The 25,761-nt window shown below is 39.3% G+C and overlaps 1 protein-coding gene across 2 annotated transcripts in view; it reads right to left on the bottom strand.

Annotated features, from left to right (window-relative positions):
- Window positions 1–5,682, bottom strand: part of HMGCLL1 (3-hydroxymethyl-3-methylglutaryl-CoA lyase like 1) — a 78,814-nt gene extending 73,132 nt beyond the window's left edge. Inside the window, exons 1-2 of one of the 2 annotated variants that reach the window (XM_024216490.3) lie at window positions 5,610–5,682; window positions 4,502–4,609 (exon numbers count right to left, since the gene is read on the bottom strand). The gene's annotated coding sequence lies outside the window, so the exon portion shown is untranslated. Of the gene's footprint in view, window positions 1–4,501; window positions 4,610–5,609 lie in introns of those variants that run through there. The other variant, XM_024216489.3, reaches the window with a different exon arrangement.
- Window positions 5,683–25,761: the final 20,079 nt, after the last annotated feature.

Raw genomic sequence — 25,761 nt, 5'->3', positions numbered from 1 at the left:
AAACATTTCCCCAAGCCCAATTTTTTCTTCACCAAAGGGATCCGAGTCAAACAGTTCTGAATATCTTTTCTATTTTGGCTTGTGTTTTTCTAAAAGACCAGGTATATTTAGTGTCCTACAGCCCCTAGGGATGTGCTTTTGGGCAGTTTTCAACAGGAGGGAGACATATTCTCCATAGTAGTTGTGTGACAAAGAAATATTACAGCTGGATCCATCCAATTCAGAGGAAAAGACTTCCCACTCAGCCTTTACCATAATGATGAAAGCAATTTCCATATCTCCTGAAATACTTTGCTGTTATCACACACTGACTGGGAGATGTGCAAAATAGCTGAGTATTGTAAAATTATAGAAGGTATTTGGCGAGGGTGATGAAGTTTTCATAATATCAAAATGGATAATTCTTTGAGAAATAAAATGTGCTCGCTCTATATTTCTAAAGCCAGATGTTCAGATTGTGGGTCTCTGTTGGCTCAGACTTTTTGCAGCATCTGGCTGTCATGCTTCAGTTTTCCCCTCTTCCAGCTGGGGGGCCACAATCAATCAGTGATGTAGGGTTCAGTCCTTCATACTAACCTCGATAAAACAGTCCTTCTCCTTCCAAGGATCAACAAAACATGTCCAAACTAAACAAACTAGTTCATCCAGCCCTTTCAAAGCTTGCTGGTCTTTTTTTGCCCAGTTAATGCAGGGTTCTCCATTTTAGCCATCCTTTTCCAAACCCTCTCTGTAGGCTTTATAACTCAACAGTCCTTTTTTCCCCTACAAGGCTGGGTGTCAGTCCGTCCCTTCTATAGTGGAGCAGCAATGGTGTATGGGATCACAGTACCTCCCTTAACACTGTTGGTTTAAAACAGGGTTCAGAGTGTGTGTTGCAAGTCAAACGGTAACTAGATTTAAATGGCACCAAAATCTTAAAAGCTGTTGTGCGATTTCATCTAAAATGGAAGAACTCTCATTATACTGGCTGTTCTCACAAAATGTGCTGGTTGCATCTGAACAGGCTCTTTACTGGTTTGGAATCTGAAGGACTCCTGAGATTCAAGCGAAGGAGGGTCAAATTTGAGATTCCAGTTCCGACCATCTCTAATTTTAACACTGGAAACACAAATTGTAGTTCCTAAAAATTGCCAAAATGTATGTTACTTCTTTAATAAAGCATGAATTAAGGATATGATCCTGGCAGGTGCAGAGGCAGTTGAGTGTACACAGCACATTGCAGGAGGCTCTCAGCACTTTCCACATCACATCCTTAGTCTGTATGAAAACCAGGATAGATGAGATATTTATTTCACAGCTTCACAAATTTGTAAGGCAAAAGCAGTACTAGTGGGGCCCTATACAGTAAGTGGCATGAATGCATAGATCCAACTTTAATCCACTGATTATGATTAATGAAGCACAATCATTAGTCCCCACAACATCCTCTTCTCAAAATTCATTTGTTGCACAAGATCCATATCCATTAGCTCCATCAAATTTTGTTTTGGTAAAGAAAATGAGATATAAAAAAACAGACACATATTTTTGGTTTCCCATTGGGAAAATATATCCTGAAAAATGTGGCGTAAACACATGGAACAATAGCCTCCTCAAATTTAACCCTAAATATATGCCTTTGCAGAAGTAGATATAGGGCTCCAAAGTGTTTAATAGATACACACACCATTTATATGTACTCATGCCCGTAATTTATCCCATGTCAGGGACAGAATGTTGGTGCTAGGCAATCTATTTATAATAGCTTCTACATGAAGTCAATCAGTATAACAACCTAACATACGTGATAATCACCTAAAAACGCACTTGGTAATTTCTTATTGCTTTAAGAACAAACTTTCAGACCTTAATTAAATAAAACAAGATCTTCATTTTTCAGACCTTTGAAGCCAAATGTTTAATGCTAAATGCTGGAACTAATTCCACACTTTAAAAATCATTGCATGATTTAAAATATATTTAACAAAATGAAATGACGCTGTGATTCAAGCTGTACAAAACTGCTTGTTCCAAATAATCTTTCATGTATTATATTTGTCCCCTTACTATTTTTCCTGTAAAAAGAGTCTTATTTTAACAAATTGCATTGTATTACATTTAACATTTTAATACAGTATTTTCCAGATTTTATTTTAAAATATGCTTTTTAATGGGAGTATTTATCATTTTTGGCCATTTAGATTATAGGTATGGGATCCTGGTTTATATGGCATCTTGCTACTGTGGAACTTTTTCTTTTGGCTTTTTTCAGTCATAAATTCCCTGCCAAACAAAACAGTAGAAGGGAAATCATAAAAGAGCTTTAAAATACTAAAAAAAGAAATAAGTGAATGAGTGATCTAAACATAACCGGGAGTTCTATTCCCATGACCTATGAGAAGAAAAAAGAAAGGGGAGAAAGAAAAGACATAATCAAGACTGCACTCCATCTCCAAGCAATACAACTTTATCATTTAAACCAAAACTATTTTAAACATCATATAAGCCATTAAAAGAAAATATTCAGACTTGAATTTGAGATAAGAAGGAATTTTTCTTTTTTCTGAACCTGACAAGTCTGAGCTAACTTTGCTATTCTAAAGGTCTCATGGGAAAAGGAAAGAATTAAACACACACAAGAAAAAGAAATAGACCTATGTTTGCCTTAGGCTTTGCAGGCTAACATTAAAACCCTCTGTTATTGTCTGACGCTGTAACTATCAACTTGTGATGGTATAGTGCATGGTGAGTTACAATAAAAGCTTTTAATGTGAACAATTAAGAAAGCATACTGCAAACTTGAGCTAGATTATGTAACTGGCAGACTACCCAGAAGAACCCATCGCAGTGGAGAAGACCAGGAGGCATTATGCCAATGTTCCCTGGGCTCTCCTGTTGCTCTGGCATGGAGGGAATAATTTGTGACACACCTTTAGAGGTACAACATACTCCCTGCTGCACAGCCAGCCTGATCTGCTGGCCAGCACACAGGGGTAGAACCATAGCCACACCAAGTTTCTCCCAGAGGAATATCTGGCATGAAACCCCTGCACTTCCTGGCGCACTCACAGCTGTGATGTGGATAGCTCTTACATGGCATGGCCTTACAAGGCAGGGGAGAATCCTTACTCCCTCCAATTCCCCTACTGGGATACTTAATGGCCAGGCACAATCTAAATGGAAATATTTTTCACACATTTTAACAGACAATATGCAGCAAAAACAATATATCAAAACTTATAATCCTCTCCCTCTCACTTCGATGATTTTCAAGTATTTATCATTCTAGTGCAATGTAAAATACCCCTGGTTAAAATGCTCTGTGTACTGTCCTTCACTAAATTCTGTTTGCATGGATGATGAATGTTGCACTAGTTGCAATGCTATTTCTGTTCTGTTTAAATTTGTAGAATGAAATAAAGGTTAATTAAAATAATAATAATATTAAACATTTTAGACTTAGAAAGTTTTAAAAAATGCTTGATATCTCTATGCATGTATTTAATTTACATAAGCATAAACAATTAAATGCACAAGGCCTGATTACCATGAACAATCAAACAATCAGAGATGCAAAAATACAAGTGTATTTCTATATGGAATGACTGGGACCGCATGTGTTAAATAGGTGAGTGCATTCACAAATGGCTAGACACACAATTGATCATTTGTACATGCAATTACTTGACATGTGTATGCAATCAGATTAATTGCACCCAGAAATTATAAATTCAAATGCGCCTGCATTTCTTGGCATGCAAGTGTGTAATTAAGTTTCTGTAAATAAGTTTAAGAAATATAAATCATAATTGATTTTCTTCAGCTTTAACTGCAACAGCAATCAACTGTAGTGGGAGCTGAGGATGCTTAGCATCTTTTGGAAGGTACTCAGTACCCCTCAAGATCAGAACTTAATCTACAATATCAAACCTTGGGCAAAATCCTGCCTCCATTGAAGTCAACTGGAGTTTTTAAACTGACTTTAGCAAGGCCAGGATTTCACGCCTTGTTTCTGCTGGTACATAGCAAAAGTAGCATATAACATACATATTATAACTGCTGTTGAATAACCTCCATGTGGCCATAGACCGATGCCAAACATCTATAATGATACCAATAGATCTTTAGTTCTGGAGCCTTACAGTTCCATCCATCTGAGAAAAACAAGTGTCTACTTTAAAAGATCTCAGCACGATTCATTGGCATTCACCCTGCATGCCAGACAGGAAGGGACAGATTTTTAAAGTTGCATCTTTAGCCACGTAAATACCTTTAAAAAATTAGCTCGAAATTCCCTATTGACCAGTTAGAATTTAAGGTTTTAGAACTATAGAAGGGATCTCACTGCAGCAACTAATTTTACAAAACACAGTAGATGAGCTCATTTGTACTCTCTTACATGTAATTATTAGCTAGGGTGTGAGAAAACTCAACTGCTTTGACTCTTCTGATAATTAATTTCATTTCTGAATAGTGTGGCATGTAAACTGAAACAGTTCTCAATTGTGTGCATTTTACCTACCTGAGGTACCCACTTTGATGAAACAAAACTGGTTGCTTCTATTACAGACAAGCCTGCTTTGGAAAGTCGGTTGATTAAATCAATTTTGATATCTGTGGGAACTGTAACCTATGAATATGGAAGCATTTCATTGTAAAATATCTGTCATACAATAAGTACCTTTTGCAAATAAAATGCCCACAGTACAAAATAAGCATCCACACTTTGTTTAAAGTAGTTAACCATGACCACATACTCTTCCCCTTATGTGCAGGCAGTGGGTAGCAAACACACAATGGCCCAGGAAGCAGTGTGCATGCACCCACTCCATTCTGCACCCCTTCCCTGGAGTCTGAAGAAGCCATTCCATGAGAACACTGTACACAGATGGCTTCACAAGAGATGGCAGAGGTGGGGATAAAGCATCCCACAGATGAGTGGGGACCTAGGAAGCAATCACTGTATACAGCCTGGTCCACTGGGAGGAAGAATGCCAAAAATACCTACAGTAATTAATTTTCCCATTGTCATATTAATGCTCCAGCCACGGTGAGGTACATGAATCTGCCTTGCTGCCTATTTAAAGGGGTGTTTTATTCTGGGATATGGTTGGGAACCATGGCGTTTGGGTGCAATTTTACATGGCCCAGCTTTATTCCCACTATATTAGGCCATCATCCAGTTCCCATCCCAGCCATCAGGTGGAAGATAGGGTAGAAACAGAAATCTTGCACAATTTATGGCAATTTATTTTTCTTCTCCCATCGGCCACTCCTCAAGAAGGATGATAGAGCCTTAATTTATTAATGTAGCATTTAAGGTGCTGATCAGGGATCAGTGCCACAGAGTGCTAGGCATTTCCTGCACCAAACAGTTTTCAATCTAGGTTATGACATCATAAAGCTGATGGACACAACAAATGGGAGGAGTAGAGATGGAGGATGGTGCAATAGTAAAGCAAGCATATCTCAACACAACAAAACAGTCATGGCTTGCTATTTATTTTAAATATCCAATTTAATAACCAATTAATTAGGTGAAAAAGGATTAAAAATTATGACATGTAAATTGTACATAATGATAAGCATCCACATGAAACTATGCAAAAATGGATGGTGACAGAAATTACCTTTTCATTTTGTAATCCGTCTCTTGGCCCAACTTCTACAATTTTAACATAGTCAGGAAATCCAGATATTTGAAATTCCTGAAACACAAGATGATAGATTCAATATTAAATAAAAATACATGTTTAACATATTATCAGCTTTATCATTGCTTCTTGTAAACCCGGATATAAAGTCATTTTATCAACAGCAAAGGAAACATGCCTGCAGGATGCCTTTAAAAAAATTCTGTGGGGCCACGTGTTGCACACCTTGGATGGGAGAAGATGTGAAGGAGCAGAGTTTATTTGCATGAATTTTCCATTTTTCTATCAGGCTCATAAATTATTATTATCAATTATTATTATTATTAAACAGAATGTATTTATTTAAATGAACATTGTACTTTATGGCACAAGACATATTTCCTATATCAAAAAACTTACAAATTAAGGGCCCAATCCTGCAAACATTTATGTATGTGAGTCCAACTGAATAATGTGTGTACATGTTTGCAAGATTGAGCCATACATCAGACAAGACTGCGGCACGCAAATCAAGGGGAGGTGGGGTGAAGAGATTATTAATGATGACATAGAAGGAGGACATGCTGGAAGAGGTAGACTTTCAATAGGATTTAAAAGAGAATAGGAAAGGTACTTGCCAGACAAGAAGAAAAAGTTTACAGGTGTAAGAGCAGATTAAAAAGGTGGGAAGCTGAGGTGGGAAGAGGAGAGGAAGGCAGCAATATGGTCAAAGAATGGGGAGTAAAGAGAATGTGGGGCACAAAAGCAGATGGAGGGAAATGAAATTTCCCTTGTTTGTTATTTGGCTGGTCTGATATTGAATCAACTGGAAAGGTGAGGAGCTATTGTAATTAAGGCCCTATGTAATTAAATATTCACAGGACATTTTGAAATGGTTTTACAGCAATTTAGAAATAAAAGCTGTATGTCTTTAAAAACAATTCGAATGGTTAAATTGGGCATAATACTACAGACCCATTTGGGGCAGGGATAGTGTGGAAGCACATGGTACTGTCAAGAGATCTGGAAGACACTGTGCTCTCTGCACTTCATTGAATGCAGTCCAATTCAAAGTCTTCATTTCCACAGTTAAAGCCCTCTATGAGATTAATTCTTGCTACTTGAGAGAATGCCACTCCCTCCATGACCTCCCATGACCGCTAAGTTCCACTAAACTAGAACAATGAAACTGTGGACCAATAGGAGAAGTCTCATGAATACAGGAGACACGGCTTTCACAGAAACCAGATCTAGACTTGAGAAGTCACTTTTGCAAAGAATAAAAAAAACCTAACTTCACAGCATTCAGTACTAGACGTAAAACCCATCTTTCAACCCAGTCACTGCAGTTTCAACCTAGTGGCTGGAGAACTTCTATTTTCCAGTGAAGTATTGGAAAGGGACACAGAAATATACCTTTATAGCATCATCATATTGTCTCCCACTGACGTCAGTGGATACTGTGTGCATATGTGGCCCACAGATTATATTAAATTCACTGTAGTAATATACACAATCATACTAAAAGTACAATAAAAAATCAATGCAGTTAGTGTACATTTATCTGAGCACTGTAAAAAAAGAAATAGAAAAAAGCTGTATAGCATCTATGAGATCACATTCAACATCTGGTAAGCTAAAACTTTGTTGGCCCATGCTGAGCTCACACTCACTGAGAATATAAACCTATTTAAATTTGAAGGTAAAACTTTCACATCTGCTGCATATTGTTTTTCTTTTTTAAAAAAAGTTCTTTTCACAAATATGGCAAGACTTCAGCAAAAAGGGCATACATCTGGGTATTTTCATGATTATCAGGTAATTGTTGTTACATGACAAATGCCACAGCTGAGCTATGAATAAAACTGTGACTATAGCTGAAAATAAGAGCTAAAATGAATTAAATGAACTGAACCTTATATTTAGTGCATGAAAATTTTTCATAAAACTTTGCTTGCCATATTTTTTTCATTCTATGGGCCAAATCCTGTAAATCCTTATTCAGTTCTTATTGTGGCAAGACTTCCATGGAAATCAGTGGGCCAAACCCTCAGACCTGTTTAAATAGCCCCACACTACTTTGTACTAGGCACTGGGTCAACCATTTCAGAGGATGATGGGAGGGTGGAGAGGACAACAGTTCTGTGGTGGCCATTTTAAGGCAGCAACCAAGCAGTGGTGCATAGGGGATACAGTAGTATAAGTGGATCCAAACAGACAAGAGGGGGACAAAGAAGCAGCTGTCTGGCCAGCATGTATTTAACAACTGTGAAAAGAAAGGGTTGCCACACCGTGGAAGAGCTGTAACCTTTCAAACTAAATGGCATGCCAGAACCATTTTGAATATTATGAAGGACCTTTGGGTCTATGAATACTCATTGGGTAGATAGGACACTGGATAGTTAAGTTCAGTGAAGGAGGAAAAGAAGAGATCTACTTCTGTTTGGGGACAGCGAATACATGCAAAGATCAGAACCTAAGAGCATATGCTGACCCTTTTTGTCCCTTCCTCCCACTGGGGCTTAGGAGTTACTGCAAGTGCATGGCTTCCATGGGAACATATGTCCAACTTTGTTTCACAACTTTACATGTAAATTTATGGGAAACAAATCTGTTCAATTCAACCTCCACTTTCCCAGTCACAGGTAACCATACAAAGCGGAAGTTATTCAACGCAGCTCTGATACTGCACATTAAAAAGTGTAAGATTCGAAGAAGACACGTAAAGTTCCCCAGCAGTCAAGCCACATAATATAAAAAAATCAACGCAAAATAGAAACAAAAAATGAAATCACACTGTACATTCTGACAGGGTAAAAGAAAGAGGAAGAGTTTTATAAAACTATACAATCATTCATGTTATACATATCATTAAATATGTAAATGATTTTGTTTCAAGAGCAGATGTTGACCTAATCATTTTATATGAAATACTTTTATGGAATCAAATGCAACAAAATATAAGAAGTAGCTATTATAGATATTGAGTAGCTACTATTTATTGAACTATGTATTGGCTATATTAAATAGTAACAACTACTCAAAGTACATTGTTTGAAATATCAAAAAGGAAATGGTTGACATAAAAGATTAAAAGCCTGGAAAATTTGTTCCCTTATCCCCATGTATAAGGTTTTGCCAAGAGAGAACAAAATGCATATAAAACCACTAAAAAAATGTTTGCCTCCTTCAAAACACAAAGCAGCCAAAGATTCCCCCCCCTCCCCCCAAATTTTAGAAAAGGAGAAAAGGACTGACTACCCATCCTGGGACACTGTATGCCAAATTTCAGCATAGAAACATTTTTCTCCAAGTTATAAATAGCTGAGAATAGAGGTTTAAACTAAGCCTTAATCATAGCATTATAATCCTCTTAAAATAACCATAATTGTAAACAAATCAAATAATAAACCTTCAAATTAAATAAACAGCTCCAGAGCTGCCACAGAATTTCCTGACGTGAGGATTGGTTTCTATGGACTTCAGCAGCAAGTATATCATTCTGCTGATTATCTGAATGTCACCCGCTGCTCAGCCAGTATCCCTGGCCTTCTGCTGCCTGTGTGGCACAGAAAATCATAGAAACCTGTTGCTGATTTAGGCCTTTAGAGCTTTATTTAGCCAACTAAATTGGTAAGGAGGAACACATTCCAGCTACACATTAGCAATAAATTCCAGTTTCATATGTTTTATATTTCCAGGCAGTTGTCTTGTGCAATCACAGGGTTCAGCTTTGCCAGTTAGTCACAGAGCTGCATTGGGGCGTGACGTGAAGGCACTACACTCCAGAAAGAGCACTAGGAACCATCTTGCAGCTCCCCATTGCAATTTTGCCTGACTCTTAAGCGGGCTGCACAAGAAGGGTTTGAGGCTCCTTAACTCCGTCCATTCCCACTGTACCACAAGAGCCAGGCAGATTCCAGCTATTAGATATTTAGTTGTAGCAGGTTGTGAAATTATGGTCCCCAGCATACGTCCCCCAATTGTGTCCCTCCAGGGTCATTTACTCATCCCTCACTTCTCTCTAAAACTTCAAAGCAGTCTCAGGAGAATGAAGGTTCAAGATTCCCAATAAAGTTAATTCAAGTGTTCAAACTCTATTAAGGTCCTGTTGGAAAATCCCAGTTGAGTTGCCTAAAAGCAAGAGCCTATCTAGCTAATACTGTAGTTATTCAAGACCAGATTGGTAAATTTGACACTGGGGACTGTAAATTTATAAATTTCCTGCATCTATTTATATCAATATATCAGTTCTATATCAATTTATATCTAGCTACATTCAAAATTTTCTATATGTCATCACTAAATATCAGGGCAACCCAACATATCCTTCTAACAATGAGTGGCAAAAGCAGAGTTATATGGTACCCCCTCAATTCCTTTTTTAATTAAAGGAGTTTGCTTTCTTCACAGGCCACAAAATGTGACTCCGATACAAACAGACCACAACAAGGCCACCTAAACAAATATTGTTGACATTGTTTGATACTGAGCAGCCCAGAAAAATGTAAGGTTATGATTATGGAGGGCAAATAGTTGACTAATGAGCTAATGAAGTTGACACAAATAAGCCTATATTTATTACTTTTGTCCAGATTTCTTATTGATTTCCTATTGTCCTATTGAAAATGGTTAGAAGTTTTGCATTAATATTTATGTATCAAGAGCTTGTGTGAGCTCATGAAAAAGTATTAAATTAGATATTTCAGGGCATTATTGGAGGAAATGAAGTGTATTCAACTCTTCACAGACTGGATATTTGCTAAGGGGATTTCCAGCAGTACTGAAAAGTTCTAAGACTTCCATAGTCATTTCCATTCATCACTCAACTATAACTTCACACATAACAACAATTACTAGACTGCAGCAAGACAGTTTAAAACAAAAGACAAACCAGATCAAACATGATATCATTAAATGGCTAATTCATTCAACAGATTCACAATTGTAACCTCAAAATGTAAAATACCAATGCTGGGTTAACATCCTAAAAGATACTGGTTAGTTGGTTTAGTTATATTCAGATATACATAGTAGGGCTTCAACAAAGTCAACACAAGCAAGTTAAAAACACAAATGATAATGTATAAATAATCAGGAAGATTGACAATTTAGATTTAAAAGCTACAATTGAATCTGCTAATTGAAAACCCAGAGGATAGAATTCCATTACAAAGCCTTCAATGGGCAAAAGTCTGACATGCTGAGAGACCAAATGGTAGAGATTGGCAAAGTGACTGCAAGTCAGGGGTTTCATGCACTGGAGCGCTTATGAGAATCAGCTCTTAATGATAACATGATGCTGAAGAGTTAAGAACCTTAATAATCTGAATCAAAACTATAAACTTCAAGCCATACATTTAGCCTACATTTTTGGTGGAGCGGATGTAAGTAACTAGAAGACTGGACGGGGGGATGAAGACCCAGCAAACCAGCACCTGCCACCCATCTCAACTTAGATCCAGCCCCCCAGCTCAGCTCCTGCCACCACACAACTGCAGCCACCATCAACTCTCCACATGTGAGAAGGGCAACAAGTCAAATGCCAGCATTTAAGCAACAGGTCCTAAGGGTTAGTGCAATGCACTTGATTGTAATTCCTGTTCCTTGTCTTTTTTCTGGGGCAACGAACATGCTTCTGATCGCCTGTCAGAGCAATACAAATCAGAAAAGAACTCTGATAAGGTGGATTCTTGGCCACCCATAGCCTATCAATTTTTGCTGCCTGAAGCCTGGATTTTCAGCAGATATTCCTTACACTGAAAACTCAGTTTGTTCTGAAGGTGATCTCATGGTGTCGGACGCCATCAGGTGGTCGAGGGACATCTACATAGAACACATCACCGGACATTGGCAATACCAGGAGGGATGAGCTGGAGTGCCGATGAGAAGCGCAGTCAGGAAAGTAACAAATACTTTCCTCATGGATTTTATTTTCTAAATGGACAACCAACCTAATTCTCAATTACTGAGGGACAATCTCCACTCACTGTTATATTTTGCTTTCCACAACCAAATCTCTGTACAACTTTTCATGAGTGATGTACCCGAGTATTTGGATTCTAATATCTAAACTGTATTGTTAAATCTATTCACCTAAATTTGGGTTATTGCTGATTATGTACTCTATGTACGATATGACTTTTAAAAACTAACTTTGTATTTGTGGATAATCTAAGCACTATACCCAGATGTACAGACATTTTTCTCAACCTATATATTATATAATGTTTTTAACATTAGCTTTAATACATTTTTAAATCTGTTATAAGGCTAAGATTGCATTTTTATTTACTAGGTAATCTGCTTTGATCTGTTTGCTATCACTTATAATTACTTAAAATCTATCTTTCTGTAGTTAATAAACTTGTTTGATGTTTTATCTTAACCAGTGTGTTTTTGAGTGAAGTGTTAAGGAATCTTAGCTCTCTTCACAAAGGCTGTTGCATATCTTCCCCACATCGAGGGGGGAGAGAACTAATTTAATGAGCTTGCACTGTACTGATCCCTGTGCAGTGCAAGACGGTATAATTCTGGGTTTATACTCCAATAGGGGTGCAAGGCTTGGGAGCTGGGAAATTGGCTGGTGTCTTCATTGTCAGTCCATGAGTGGCTTAGGTAAACCACTCAGGTGACTCAGTTGGGTGTGTGGCGCCACCTGCTGTTGTGTTGTTGTGTTGGATGATAACAGGACTCAGAAGGGCTGGCTGTGAGTCACCGGCAGAGCAGGGAGAGAGGCCAACCCAGCTGAATAGTTAGGAGGCACAGCGGTTCAACAGCTTCCAGGCTTCACTCCAGGGGCACATCCCATCACAAGGATATTTAGGGAAGAAATTCTCAGAGGTTTCTAAGTAGAAATGCGAGGTTGAGAAATGGCCAGTGCTGAAGAAGCTAAGGAACCACCTCCGGCCCACTGCATCCAGCAGTGTCCATCTGATGCTGTCAGTTGTTCTTGTGAGCATGCTACCTCTCCGCTACTGCACCTTCTCATGACTTTGACCCACTTTGTGGGATGGGAAAAAAGATGATGCATAAGACATGAAATGAGATTAAACTTAAATAATAAGGCAGTTTCCAAGCAATGAGTGAGGGCATTTTTGGAGTGTGTAGGCCTCTGTCCAGAAATAATACAGTGGACTTTGGTCTGACAGCAAAATAGAATTATGTCAGTTATACAAATATAGTTCCCCTCATAAAAAAGAGAATTATGTGAAGCAAAATATGCCACTAACTCACTTCCCACTAACACAGAGAATTACAAAGATATGTGCAGGCCTTTTTCTCAGCATAATACCCTGTAGACCTCAGTAATACGCAACAAGAGATCTCATATATTAGCAAAACAAATTAGCAGCTTCCATTTATACAAAAGAAAATTTCTGTCAGGCCAAACATAAAATAAAACAATTCCCAAAGGAATTACAAGCGGTAATAGATCCACAAAAGCATGACTTGCAGGAGTCACACAAATAACTAGGTAAAGGTGTCTTGTCGACTCCCCCAGTATTTTGCTTTACAGCTGGTCAGAAAGATATCATCTCTACTTTAGCTTCTCTGATAAAACTAGCTGACATTTTTTTTTCTTATGAGCTTGGCTGAACCTCCGAATCACATGGAATACACTCAGCCACTCAGAGATGAAGACAAAACATTATGGGGCTTCCAACCTGTGACTTGCCTCATAATAACCTATCCCAGTAAGTCAGACTTGAATTCTAAATATGCTGTGAACAGTTCATGAGCAACTAGAAAAAAATGTATGGGCAGCTAGAGCAAAAAGAAAAAAGGGACAAACAATGCATAAATCTCAAGAGCACAATCTCTAGTGAAACACTACTGGTTTGGGATTACATTCTAACCTGAAGCAGGGCTAATTGTATTTTGTGGCTCTAACCAAACCACAACGCAGCACTTCTCAGCACTCTGAGTGAGCAGAGCAGTAAAATGAACTTGACAAATTCTCAGAAGCACTATGCGTCAGTTTCAAACTTTTCATTCATTCAGTGGAGCAATGTTTAGAAAAAGTCCTGGTATGCTCTGCCAATTTATAGCCACTTTCTTCCATTGCAGCAGGTACCTGGGAAACATGGTGTATCAAAACATATAATATAGTGTATAGAATTGAAAACACTATAAGGATTATAAAGTATATTCTGTTTCAACATATTTGAAAATTCTGTGTATTCATAAATTCTGTGTATTCATAATCCATAAAATTCAGCATTGGCTATAGAACCTCAGAGAACCTGAAAACTTTCTATTGCTGTTTTTGTATTTCCCTCTAAATGTGACTAAAATATTCACGTAAGTACTTAGGCACCTAAACCCCAGACTCAGACTGCCTCCCTCTAGGTGTCTAGCCTATGCCCCAAAGCAATTCACAACCCAGGGCAGTCAGGCATTTGGCTACCTAAGTGACATGTGGGGACCAATCCTGTAGGCATGGTGAGGAGGAAGAGAGGCTGTTCCCCACCTTATAACTTTTAACTGGTTAGAGCACTCGCCTGGGATGTGGGAGACCCAGGTTCATTTCTCCCCTCTCTGCCAGAGGGGGAGAAAGAATTTGAATGGGAGTCTCCCATCTTGCAGGAGAGAGCTCTTACTACTGAACTATGGGATATTCTGATGTGCATCTCCCTCAGTCTCTCCTGTTGAAGCTGTTCCACTCTGGATTAAATAATGAAAGAGTGAGTGGGTTAGGGGGACTGGACCCAGGGTCTCACACCTCCCAGGTGGGTACGCCAACCAATGGCCTACAGACTCATTCCAGTTTTTAATCTCTCTCTCTCTCTCTCTGACTATTTAAGTATTTATCCACAGTGGAACAGTGATGGGAGGTGAGAGAAGAGAGCGCATGAGAGAGCGCGCTTGCAAGCAAGCAAGCGGGAATGATGCTTGTTCAAATCTTTTCTCCCCTATGGCAAAGAAAGGGATTTGAACCTGTCTCTCCCACATCCCACAAGAGGGTACCAATCACCCGGCTAAATGTTATAAGGTGGGCACCTCCATTTTGTGTGGAGAGACGCAAGCACCTAACTCCTTCCCACAAGAAATGCATTAGGTGCCTAAGCAACCTATCTCCAGGTGGATTTCTGAGTAGAACTAGGTGCCTTCCTGCAGCCTGGACCTAGGCACTTATATCTGAGAGCATGGAGGGGCTTCGCACACTGGTCGGCATCTCCCACTGGCAAGCTTAGGCAACTCCACCGTGGTGTGCTGGCTTTTTGTGGAATGCATTCTTAGGCATCTATCTCTTCCCATGCTTTGTATAGGGAGCCTAGGCATCTAAGTCAGTACTTTGGATCACAGCGTTATTCTTGGATTTTGTAGGTTCCTAAATGTTAGGCCAGGGATCGGCAACCTTTGGCACGCGGCTCACCAGGGTAAGCACCCTGGCGGGCCGGGTTGGTTTGTTTACCTGCCGCGTCTGCAGGTTCGGCCGATCGCGGCTCCCACTGGCCACGGTTCACTGCTCCAGGCCAATCGGGGTGGCGGGAAGCGGCGGCCAGCACATCCCTCGGCCCGCGCCGCTTCCCACAGCTCCCACTGGCCTGGAGCGGCGAACCGCAGCCAGTGGGAGCTGCGATCGGCTGAACCTGCGGACGCGGCAGGTAAACAAACCGGCCCAGCCCACGAGGGTGCTTACCCTGATGGGCCACGTGCCAAAGGTTGCCGATCCCTGCGTTAAGCTCTGCGGCACTCAGCTTTGTAATGCCTCAGTCCATTTGTGGAGCCTACCCTAAATAAGTGAAGACTATTTCTTAACTTCTCACTCTAGAAAAACTGTGATGAAAAACATGAGGTTTAATTTCACTTTTACAAGCCTCAGAAGCACCTACTTTTTAAAATCCTTTACTTGTTTCTATAAACTAGCTAAAGCCTCAATCTCTGATTGCAGTATATAATGAGCCCCACACCACAAACTATAAATGTTACATTTCAGAGCTGCCTATAATGTCAGCATCAGGTGAAGAATAAATCATGATTTGAATCCCTCCCTCATGTTTAATTAAAAGGATAAACATGAGTTCTAATGATGCTTAGGCTTAGCATAATTATAAGCTCTACCAAATCCTTATTCATTTTTTTAAATAAGTGAAGTGTTGAACGTTCTTCTCTGACACTCTGCAAAACAGAATGCTTTTCCCACAGTCCCACAGCCCCAAAGATTAAACAGATGTTCATTCTTGTTTCCTCATCCGTCACCTCCCTTTTCCTTAGTAATGGGCAAGTTCAGAAGAAATGAACCAGGTTAAGAATTCTGGCATTATTTTCTACTATATTATTGCTATATGAAGTCATATGTTGGATGTGACTCAGAAACAATTATTTTAGCTGCACACTTTATACAGGCTACACTCTTGTTTATACCATGGTGACCTCACAACATCACATCCCTTTCTGACCAAAAGGCACAACTATCACCACTCCTTTGTAAACAGAGTTTTCAATTGGGCTTCTTCACTGCATACATCTGGTGCAAAATGCAGCAACACCTGCTCACAGGACCATATTACACCTGGTATATACTCTTTAAAGTAGTTGCATGTAAAGTGGTAGGCTGACTTTAAGCTGTCCCTATTTTTTTTGTTTCTTAAAAACTTTAAATAGGGACAGACCAGGGGGAGATATCAACCTAGATACTTACCTTTGTAGGTATCTGTATTGTGATAGTATTGCCATTTTCAGAGCTTCCAACATCATATCATAACTCAGACGAAGACTAAACATTTGCTGCAGCTGCTCCTTGAACTAGCTTCCAGTGGACATCTGCCTCTACCCATCCTTTACTATTTTAAAAGTTAAAAAGTAAAACAACAAGCTGTAATTTCAGGATACACCCCTGATGAAGTATTTGCTTCAGACCGTATTGAGAAAAAATGTTATTTCATGCTTTACCTCCCAATTCCAAAGCACACGCAAGTAGTAATGTAATACAAGTACACTCTGACTGATGGTCACACCTGAGACCTAGACCAGTAGAAATTTATTTACTGGAGACTTTTTGTTCAGATGAACTAGTTTAAAGTTAAATTTCCAGGTTAATTTATTGTGGCCAGCAGCTTGTATAAGGACTTAGTTAAGAAACAGTAAATATTCATAGATTTGATATAAATGTAGAGTAGTTATTTTATGTATTTACATTAATGTTTTAGAGCCTGATTCTCCTCTCACATACAGTGATGTACATCAAGAGTAACTCAACTGAAGTCAATGGAGTTACACTGGAATAAATGTATAAAGAGCTTCAGGCCCTTACAACATCTTTCTCTGGGGTAAGCAGATGCCTATTTACAAATTTCAACAATGTAAATTACACAAAGCTTCCCATAGCAAGTAGTATTAATCAAAGCCACTATGTCATGTGCTAGAAATATTAGCAACCACATTGTCAGGGTACACAAAATATATCCACTAGCAGCTATTCAAATCAATTCATTTTATGATTGTGCCCTCAAATTTGCTAAATGCAAGCTCTGGTATACCACCAAGAGAAGAAAGAGCCAAAGGTACATGCCTTCCACTGACTTCCCTGCTACCTGTCTTCAAAGTCAGTCCACTGGAACTGACCATGGGCAGCTGGTGAACTGGCCGTTTGGGAAGGCTAGCCCTCGGCCCCTCCCCTTCTGCCCAAGGCCCCTCCACTTCCCCTCTCGCTCTCCCTCCTGTTCTGCCCCTCCTCCCCCGAAGGAGCCCAGAGCATCCTTACTGTGGCTCCCAGTCCCAGCGCTGTGCGGCACAGCCGCAGCACACCAGTGTGCCGGGCAGCCAGGCGGCATGGCCACAGCGCCAGGCAAGCAGTACGGCCCGAGCACCAGCAGCCCCATTCCCCACAGCAGGCTGGCCAGCTCCAGCCCCAGCCTCAGCCCCATCCAGCCTGAGCCAGGGCAGAACACGGGGAATGGCAGGAGGGGCCTGAGGGCGGAGCATGGGTGGGGCCATGCCCGGCTGTTTGGGGAGGTACAGCCTCCCCCAGCCTATGATACCCGCCGCCCATGGAACTGACAGCAAGAACATTCCAGCCCCCATTAGTTATGACAAGGCAGAGAATGAAGAGCAGCTCTTAAGGGCTTTCAAAATTATCACCAATACTTTAAATTTAACACAAGTTAGCTGCTTTTAGTGGCCCATGCTCCACAGGAAGCAGGCAACTGTGTTCTATAGTCATGGATGCACTTGGATTGTTTGCAAGAGAATGATTGAGTAAATGTATTACTGCAGTTTAGCCTGGGGGTGACAAAGACATAGATAACCCTAACAAGGTCTGCATTAGAAAGGACTCATAGATGATATAAGGGACTACAGACTGTACTAAAATTGAAATATATATTTTCAGTAGTTGGTGCATTACCTCTTCCTATTCCCCTAAAATTTTCCCCTCACTAATAAGCAGCATTTCTTCCTTAACCAAGTTGAGCTGCAGCCAGTTCACTTTCATCCACATCCCTATCTTGGTCAGAGACTGGAAAAGTTATTAGATTCTGCCATCTGGGTTTGATTAAAAGGATACATAAAACTGAGAATCAACAGCATACTGATGACACTTAGCCAAAATCTCCCACAATTTCCCCTATTGTTATTTACAGTACATAATGCTATTGAAGTGCATTGTGCTTTACAGGCAAGAAAGACGACAACGATCTAGAAGATGGAAGGAATAGTGCCCTTCCATACGCATTGGAAAGGAGATCGATTTCACAAGCTCTCACGTGAGAGCCCTGAAAGAGGATGACCAATTGCCAAGCACCACCCCTTTTATCTCAAAGGGAAAAATTAACACACTGAAGAGCCACTCCATCCACCCCATCAGATTCCAGAGATGAGTCAATTACATCTCATGGTCAATGGCACTGAAAGTTGTTGATACATCTAATGAATTCAGCATGGACACCTTACTTTAGTACATCACTCACGTTAATGTCCAAAGATAGCAAAAGTCTAATGTCCATTTACTTAAACATGTTTGGCACCTTGTCTGCCAGCATAGCTTGTAAGATGTACAGGTCACCATTAAAAAAACAATTCACATTTGCCAACTGTTACCACAGTTATTTCCTAGTCTAAATGTAGGAGGAAACAGCGGTATCTTGAACACCATAATGTTCTCAGAACAGGAGAATGACGACATTTTTAAATGGTGACTCTGCGAGCCACCAATATGAGTCAACTATGTGATGTGGCTGTGAAAAAGGTGAATATCATTCTGAGGTGTATTAACAGGAGAGTTGTATGTAACACATGGGAGGTAATTGTCCTGATCTACTCGGCACTGGTGAGGCCTCAGCTGGAGTACTGTGGCCAGTTCTGGATACTACACTTTAGGAAAGATGTGGACAAATTGAAGAGAGTCCAGAGGAGAGCAATAAAAATGATATGAGGAAAGGTTAAAAAAACAGGGCATGTTTAGTCTTGAGAAAAGAAGACTGAGAGGGGACCTGACAACAGTCTTCAAGTGCATTAAAGACTGTTTTAAAGAAGACTGTAATCAACTATTCTCCATGCCCACTCCAGGTAGGACAAGGAAAAATGAGCTCAATCTGCATCAAGGGAGATTTAGGTTACATATTAGAAACAAATTTCTAACGAAGAGTAGTTCAGCTCTGGAACAGGCTTCCAAGGAAGGATGTAGAATTCCCATCACTGGAGGTTTTAAAAAACAGATTGGACCAACACCTGACAAGGATGGTCTAGGTCCACAGTGCAGGAAGCTGGAATTTAGGACTTCGCAAAGTGCCTTCCAGCCCTTCATTTCTATGATTCTATGTGTATGCATATTCAGTGAAAATGTTTTGCTGCCTTTTTAATTGTTAATAATTAGGGTTAGTTGAAAATTTTTCTAAGTTTGCAATTTTAATGATTTTCTGCAGATATTTAAATAAAAAGACAACACTTCAAAAAAAATTTGTGAAAAGTATATCCAATATTTTGATCAGCTCTACTAACAATTATCCATTTTACATTATATTGATTGGTAAATAGATTCATAATTGTATTTGAGATTACTGTTGCACTGGGTAAATTATTGTATTGTTAAAGAAAATAACACAACATTTAAAAAATGACCTGTAACATTTTTAATCAGCTAAACCTGGTGAATCAGGGGGGAAAGGAGCCAGAGAGGGGTGGGGGTGGCAGGGAGAGGCTGGGACTGGAGGCTGGGGAGGGAAACTGAAGCTGTGATTTTCATGGAAGACTGGGACTGGCTTTGAAGGGAGATTGGGACTGGTAGCCAGGTGGGGCAGAGAAATCTAGGAATGGTTGCACCAGGAGACTGGGATTGGGAAACAGGTGTGGGGAGACTGAAACTGGCTAGAAACATATGTGGTCATATAATTAAAGATTATACCATAATGCATTTGCAGAAGGGGACTGAATTAAGGTTGCATAGGCAACCTTAAACTTGGGCAGCAAAGCCAAGTCATTACTAGTTAAAGATCTTTGGCTGGGTTCTCAGGTACACCATAATGTGCACCGCGGGGTGGGGGGATCCAAAGATGGCATTATGCCACCTTTCCATTCCCTGCAGTCCTGGTAGCCAAGAGTCCACTTGACACTAACATTGTTCTAAATTCTGCTTGTTGGTAACAGCAGTTACACCAGCAGGGATCAGTAGAGCACATGGCACTCCAACCATGGCCTGTGCTACTTTCAAAATGCCCTGAAATTCCCCTTATGCCAGGAGATGGGAGAGGAGCCAAGAGACAGCTTCACATTGTCTGGAGATTCCTCTATGCATGGGGGATAGCCAGCTGGCTGTTTGTACCTTTCAGGCGCAAAAGAGACAGAGGAGGGCCAAGGAAATTCCCAATCCTATCTTTCTCTCTCATACTAATAAATTCGTCACCCAAGCTGATTTTCTTTATATGAAGCCAACATGCAGTTCTCAATTCCCACTATGTTTTCATGTTTTTATAAATTCTGCTGTGATCAGCTATGAATTCTGTTATATCTTTTTCCTAATCCTTATGTTTCACATAATATACCTTCATCACTTACCTTCCTCACCCTGATTTCTCACGTACTAACACCTATAGTTAATCACATTTTGAATACTTGCATTAAAATTAAACCCTAAAGCCACTTATAGTTCCTTTCCAGATGCTGCTGTTGATTATTTCCCTATGGGTTCCACCTAACATTCCATGAATGTCCTCTGGCACATCAGACCACATCTCTTGTATTCAAAAGTTTTTAAGCTTTTCCCCCCTAAGAAACTCATAAAATAACACCTTTATTTCCATATAAAACAGCTAACATCTGTGGCCAAAAACATCCAAATAAAGAAGAAATTTCTACCCAGCATAGTTTCATGTTGATATACCTTTTAGCCATTTTTCGTATGCAATTAATCAATTTCTTTCTCACCAGAACTATTAAGAACCAGTCTCTTTCATGTGAATAGTTAATATGGACAATAACTTCAGATGCAGCATAACAATTCAAGTAGATTTCAATAATTCACATCCTCCTCCCCATATAAAGTAAATCTCTACTTAGCAAGGGAATCATCTAAAGAGATGTATAAGCTACCACAAAATACTTTCATGAAGTACAATTTCTCTTCATATCAACTGCAGTTTCTTTGGTAGCTTTTGTATCAGCACCAGAATTTTCTCTGTGTACAGCACTGAAATCTTAATCAAATATCAATTACTTTGTTTGACCCCAGTCCAAGTTTTAAAAGTCAATAGTTGATCACTCCCAACTATATGACCTTATGACTAAAAAGTAACCTTTAAAAATCACCCTTGAAATCATTTTTATTGAAATGTTTATCATGCAAAGTTCCTCAAGTTTTCAAGACAAAAGGTTGATATTACTTTTGAGGGAGAAACTGGTGTTCAGATATGTGCTCTGTACCAAACCGTTGGAAAATAAATACTCAGATGCTGCCTCAGAATCTCATATTTAATACACTGTTGATTATCTATTCACAAACTGCTTTGCCACCCTCATATTGTAAGATAGAAAATATAATGTTCCACTACTGAACTTTTTAAATGTAATGCCTTCACAGCACTTTGAGACCCCTGAATAAAAGGCACTATACAAATGGGAAGCATTAATAAATACATATTTTCCCTTTTACTGTATAGCCAACATGCTAATTAAGCTTTACTGCTATTTAACAGAACATAAAACAGTCTGATTTTATCATAGAATTACTGGTCTATAGAGACTATTATCTCACAAGAATGGCCAAATAAGCCCATAAATTAATCAAAGCATAGATATTTTACAGATTTTTTTCTATCCAATTAGATGTTCTGATAGAACCTTTCCATATAAATTCAGATGTGATGGACTGTCTCTATGATTCTCCAAACCAGTATTTTCTTGTTCCATTATTTCCTCCAGATTAGTAGAGTTACTTTCAGTAAACTAAACAGTACCACTTCTAATACTTAAGTATTAGTATTGAAAAATGTTCTTTCATTATAATGCAGACATGTCAATGTCCTCATGAGCATTGTGATGAGTACATAGGCACTGTCTACTATTTCAAATATACTTTTCAAATCCTCCTGAGCAAATATACAAAATCCCACACCTTCTTTAATACAGATCGTCTGTCTCTTAGTATTTTTTTTCAACTTACACCTGGGAGAAGAAGAATGTTAAAGAAAATAGTGGACCTTTGTTAAATGAGGAAGGGAACTAAATGATGGAGGACCCAACAAGGCTTGAAGTTCTAAATTACTACTTCTCTGAAGACCCCTGCAGTTTCCTTAAACTTAACTCCTTCCATAGTAGACAAACTGTGACAGAACGCTAGCTGTAGAACTCTGATCACTAAGGGAAATGCAAACAAAGCCAATTTCAGGATTAATTGGAGACAATTAAGATGTTATGGTGAGATTGGTGACACTTGCGGACAATGAGGTAATTAGCCCAATAAGGGAAGATATACAATTAGCAGGACCAGGAAGTAAGGGGGGAGCTCAGAAAGTGAGCTGGGTGTAGTAAAGAAAGCTGGGTGGAAGGCTCCTTATGACACGTACCCATCCCCACAAAGAGGGTAAGGGTCGGATGGGGAGGAGGGCACCCTCCCCCAGGAGGCAATAAAAGGTCTCAAACAAAATAAGAGGGGAAGATATGTGACAGAGTGCTACTGTAGCACCCTGGTCATTTAGGGAATTACATAACAGAAGATTACAGGCTTAATTGGAGGCAATTAACCTGTTATGGTGAGATTGTTGACACTTGGGGCAATGACTGGGCTAATGAGGTAATTAGCTCAATAAGGGAAGAGCTGGGTGTAGGAGAGAAAGCTGGGTGGAAGGCCTGTACTACTGTTCTGTGATGGTAGGAATCTAAAGATTAAGGATACACATGGGGAAAAGAAGTGGACTATGTGATATTGTGACTAAGAGAAAACCCAAACAGGTCAGGCAGCACGGCACACCAGGTAGCTGAAGGAGCGCCCTATGACACACAAAGACTCTAGATTACTCTCAGCTTCTACAGTTGGCTACTTCAGAGCACCACCAACTTGATAGAAAATATTTATGCTGTGAAATAGAAAAAAAAAAGGGGAGGGCGGGGGGGACAAGCACTCATTTCAGCTTTACCTTTAGATTGTATCTAAAATCCATTTTCTACCTGTTCACATGAAAACTGAAATTTAGCCACAAGGCCTAGATATAGAATGAATCCTTGAGTCTGCACAGCCAGCCAGTTGCATCGCTAAAAAAGTGGAGTCACCCTACTTCCCCCAATGGCTGCAAAACCTTTTAGCAATAAAACCTAGGGGAAAATGAGTCAGTGACCTCAATCACTTTGGGATTTCCTACCTCGTTTGCCATGCATCAAAGGCTCCATCTCTTATGAATCAAGTTCATTAGAAAGAGAGAGGCAGGTCATTAATAGTGATCTTTATTATTACTATTTTGAGTCACCTACTTGTCATTGCCATTTTAAATACAGTACCAAATGGTGATTAAGCAAAATTTCTTTCTCATAAGATAAATAAGACATAACAAAATGTTGCTTGAGGACACCTCTCTGTCTGGACAATTGGCAATTCTTACTGTAGATAATGTAGCTTATAAACTTTCCCAGTTGAACCCATAGCTATTCTCATTCATAGGAAGAAGAGGAGTGGATGCCAGGAGAATCATGACTTATCATCACTTCTGAAACACTCATATGGGACCAAATATGGCTGCTTTAGAATTCAGTAGCAAAACTTATATTTACTTCAATGATAATCCAATTTGGCTGTGGATGACTGTGGGCAGGTCACTTAATTTCAATGTGCCTCAGTCAACCCACATAGAAAATTGAGTGAAAAGAAAGATTTCAAGCTGCCCCAATGTTTTAGTGCAATGAATTGCCATGGGGGTGTTTCTGAAATCAGTCTCTTTCTCCTTGAGCTGGAAAGAGAGAAAACGAAGATCACTTTGCCTGTGTGTACTCTTAGAGGGAGGCGGAGGTGCAACAGATCAAAAGACAGGATATCATCAAAAATACAGATGATGTGTCTGAGTAGAAATTTCCTGTGTGTTTTTTTTAATTCCCAAATTTACAAAGCAATATCTATAAAATGCTTTACAGTGTTTCTAGCTATATTATATAGCCCTGAAGCCAGCTAATAATCTCTATGTAATATAAATCTGTAACTGCTAAAATGTTTCAGTTATCTTTCCTCTATTTCCAACAAACTAGCATAGAAGAGCTAAACTGATGACTCCACTGAGGCAAACTTTCTTGCAATTTATTATCAGGCTTTTAATATCCCACATCCTGTTTGGCATCTTCAGCCTCCTTGTTCCTTAGTTTTTCCAAGTCTTATTCTCTCCCTCTTTACCCCTACCCCATCCACGAACATTATTATGCTCTTATTTCACAGCATGAAATCTATCACGCTTCGTCTACTGGCTTGAGCCTGAAATTATGCAGACAAAATTTCATTGGTTTCTAGGGGAGTTTTGCCTGAATAATGAGGGATTAAAGTAAGGGAGAGTGGAGAAAAGCATAGCTCCCCCATCCTTTGCATAAAGCAGAAAGAAGCTCCTTCTCTTCTCCTTTCTTGGGTCCGAATTCTAGAAAACATCTAAGCATGTACTTAAATCCATTCCTATCCAGGAAAGTAGTATAGGTGGGATTTTCAAAAGCATTCAGCATTGGCCTAACCTTACTACCACTGAAATCAAAAGGAGTCTTTAAAATGTAGTATTTGAGTGTCAGGATGAGTTAAAGGCATGAATGAAATTATTCCACTTATCAATTCAGAAGTCATCCAGAGATATTTAAGAAGATATGGGACCCTAATCTGAGTTTGAATTGGGCTACAATTTCATTTTTAAATGTTATGTTGTTTACTATAATGTTTATATGGTAGTCCATTGTAAAGGTTTTATTTGGTTTATCTATGTATTAACGTTGTTTGATGCTTTTATAGGTACTTCTACGATTCTATTTTTTTAAAAACTGTGCAGAAATGATCATGCTTGGAAATCTGCAACAAACCAAGGCCCCAATCTGACACAGCACCCAATTGACTTCAAAAGGTCCTCAGAAAGGTGCAAGGGTCCACCTGTGCAGGGGGACTTGCAGGGTCGGAGCCCAAATCTGGTTGAGGTTTCTTAATGGTCAATCCTTCAATTTTACTGTAGACAAAATTCACTTGGAAGTCAACAGAAGTTCTGCCTGCTCTGGGAATTTAGAACTGGTAAATAAGATGAAAGAACTTTGACCTACGAAATTAATATCCTCTATAAAATATTGAACTCATTAAACGATTGGAAATATGGTTGCCTTTAAAAATATGCAAGAACAAAAAGAATTTTGTGGTATGAAGACAAAGACATCTGGCTTCTTTCCTCTCTCTTGGAAACATGCTTATTATGCAATTTTCAGCAGATCAAATCATCTGAATGCAAAGCATGATGTATTGTGTATAATAATTGTCAAAAATATTACTGTGTTTGTAGTAGCTTTGACAGCATTATTTTATAATTCTTCTTAAAATAAATAAATAAATGTACAAATCCCAAAACAATCTAAATAAATACTCACAATTACAGGCTACTTTAGATCTGAGCTGTTGTGATCTCACATGTCACCTCTCCAACACTTCAAGGAGAAGTTAGTAAAATTTTGGTTAATTTTGGTTTCCACCTATAGGAAAAACTCCTATAGGTAA

Source organism: Terrapene carolina, unplaced genomic scaffold (genome assembly GCF_002925995.2).
Source record: "Terrapene carolina triunguis isolate 2854851 unplaced genomic scaffold, T_m_triunguis-2.0 Scaffold42, whole genome shotgun sequence".
NCBI lineage: Eukaryota > Metazoa > Chordata > Testudines > Emydidae > Terrapene > Terrapene triunguis.
Note: the sequence above shows the minus strand (reverse complement) of the source record. Positions and strands in the feature narration are given on the sequence as shown.